General features: G+C 32.6%; 1 pseudogene; it reads right to left on the bottom strand.

Moving 5' to 3' along the window:
• Positions 1–1,517: 1,517 nt before the first annotated feature.
• LOC111912698 (ribonuclease H2 subunit A-like) lies at positions 1,518–2,306 on the bottom strand (annotated as a pseudogene).
• Positions 2,307–3,218: the final 912 nt, after the last annotated feature.

Consider the following 3,218-nt stretch of genomic DNA (forward strand, 5'->3'; position numbering starts at 1 on the left):
TATATTACTAAAACAAGAAATGGAAATTGCTTTCAAAAGGTGAATAGAAATACCTTTTCATTTTGTGGGGAATTTGGCTTCCGAACATTACTTGAAAACACCCCAATAGCTTTTGGGATTCCAGAAGTCAATGGTTGTTTTTTTCTATCCATTGAATAACCTACTTCTCATAAGAACTTAAACATACAATTCAGATTAAGATACATACATACATCGAATACTCTATCAAAATATCTGAAAATTAATTGAAAATTTCAAAAAAAAAAAAAAAAATCAAAATGATAAGATAAATAAGGGGCATGGGCATAATACCTCGTTAGTTTGTAAACCACATGCAATATATCCATCAGCAACAGATAAACCAACAAAATTGTGGTCAAGATCTTCTTCAACATATATATCAAAAACCACAATCATTTATATATATATATATATATATATATATATATATATATATATATATATATATATATATATATATAACTAAAAGGGTAAAAAGGGGTATACCTCATTAATACTCCATAATTTCGCAGTATAGTCATCACTTCCACTGGCTAACTTCATAGGATGTACTCGAGAAAAGTCAACAAACCATGTCTTCCATTCATGCTCTGTATGATGAGAAACTGCTTCACCAGTTCCAGCGTCCCATATCTATATTCATTTATTTATTTATTAACATATGTTCTAATTTTATAAAAGAATTTTGTAAATTTACTAAATTATACCTCGACTATGCCATCACAGTCTGTTGAAGCAAGATTGTTTCTTATATAGTTGTTCCAACAAATACAACTAATCTTTGATTTGTTTGACATTCAACGGCTGGATAATGAATGTCAAAAAAATCATTTAGCAGAGAATCAAAATCATAAACTTTTATCTTCTTTGACACTCCAGCAGTTGCAAAATAATCTTCATCATGATCGAACCCAAGGTACTGTCCGTACTGCTGACACATTTGTTTAGTGTGTTCTATCCAATTTTCATAAAGACAAAGTTACAATAATTGAAAAAATTAGACCAATATCAAAAGACAAACACATTAAACATACATCCACGAATGGGTATTTACGTCCTTTCTCACCTCTTGTGAATCTCTGCTATGAGTAAAAGGTTTGTTATCATTATTTTCAAAAAGAATATGTTCGAATCGGCAATTTGGAACATCTTTGATGATGTTCCATTTGACATGGAATTGGCCACTCCACTTGTCATGCTGCCAATATTCTGATAGAGTTGTTATATATCTTTTTCAAAAATGTTTGTTGGCATTCATTGTTTTATATAAATATAAATTGAACTCAAAATACATAATTATAAAGTGATAAATCCTGACCTTAAAAAAAGGTTCCCATTGTTCCATGAAACTGTGAAAGGCAATTTGAATTTTGGGGAAATGGTTGGTAAGAGGAATGCAAATTCAGTTTTCAAACTTCACATGGGCTTGCTGGATGGGTGAGACTATCTTTTATATTATAATTACACTCTTAGGAAAGAAGCCAAATTATTTCACCTTAAGGATACCTAGATCCAAACTCCCTATGCATGTTTTCAGCAATTTCATCAAAGACCCAATTTCTCAATGCTCGGTCCCTTGTCAACTGTATCATCTGTTGGATGGATATTGTAAAAAGAATAAGAATTTCCCAAGAAGATATAAGATGATTGGACAATCTGAAATTCATTCACCTTGGCAACTATACCTGCACCATTAACAACTGGTTACAGACTATCAGCTTTCTTTGCAACCACAAATTTAACAGATGGGAATCTTGTTGAGAGCTTAACTATATACTTTTCAGGATCTCCTAGTATATCAACATAAACCTGTAATTACATTCATTGGTTTTCATGGAATTTAGTGACAGTTAAATTCAAGTATATAGGTGTATTAGTGTATACCTCGGTTAGAAGATAACCCATGTCCAACACCCTTTTAACAAGGCCCATGGCAGACTCATGTGATATCTCGTTGAGGTTAATCTTATTTCTATTAAAAACAAGCAATCAGGCTCAATTAGAACAGTTATTTAAGAGGTACAAGATTTTTTACTGTAGGAAGTTGCATACTAAATTTTGCAACATTTTAGCCGAAAGCTCTTTAGGATCTATGACATCAACAACCAACCAACTGTTTTATCAGTCTTCAAACTTTCAAATGGCTCCTCTATTTGCTCTTCTTTCAAAGTTTTTGAATCTACATAAAACAAAGAAGACGCTCTTCTGAAGGTGAAAATGAAAAGAAAAGACAGGGTATATGACAACATCACACAACTTATGGAAGAAAGGAAGCCTTTAATCATTTAATGTGCTATAAGTAACATAGTAGATGTACAAAGGAAATTAGGAATCAGTAAAATAATTCATCTACCATAATGTATTGAGAGGAGAGAGAGAACGGTTTAATAACAATCTTATTATGTGAAGAGGTATTAAAACCAATCATAAACTTCGATGGTTTTTTAGGTTAAAAGAACAAGTCAAAAAGTAAATAGGTCCGACAGAGCCGATAGGCATTAGTACACTTTCGATACACCATCTAATAATCATAAGTTTATAACAGTAAAATCAATACAACAACAAGATTAGGGTTAATAATTTAGAGAGAAATTAGAAATCGAAGGACGACCAACCCTAGTATATCGATGATGGTGGGGAAGCCGGCAAACGAAGGTGAATCGTCCACCCATGCTCTGGTTTGTTTTGCTTTTGTGAGGTCCTAAACAAAAATCCCTAGAATTAGGGTGGATGTATTTGAAGCGGGAGATATGAGAGAACACTGATGAAGAGAAGGTGAATCGTCCACCCATGCTCTGGTTTGTTTTGCTTTTGTGAGGCCCTGAACAAAAAGCCCTTGAATTAGGGTGGATGTATTTGAAGCGGGACACTAATTTTAGGGCATGCAAAAATGCGCGCCCTAAATCCTTCACATTTTGGGAAAGCTGACATTAGTTTTAGGGCACACACGTATGCGTATCTTAAAACAGTGAGTGTCATGCTTTGCGCGTCATTAAAGGATATTTTTGTTGTAGTGATTGCAAATATTTATTGAAGAATAACCAAGCTGAGCACAACCAAGTTGGAAATACAAATTCGGAATTTAGTTTATTATTTAAGCATTGAACATAAATTACTTGTAATGTAAAAAAATATTTGTTTTGGAACAATGTATGTTTTAATTTAGCATGTATGAATTTATGTCTCAGTTAATTTAT

This window comes from Lactuca sativa, chromosome 9 (assembly GCF_002870075.4).
Source record: "Lactuca sativa cultivar Salinas chromosome 9, Lsat_Salinas_v11, whole genome shotgun sequence".
NCBI lineage: Eukaryota > Viridiplantae > Streptophyta > Magnoliopsida > Asterales > Asteraceae > Lactuca > Lactuca sativa.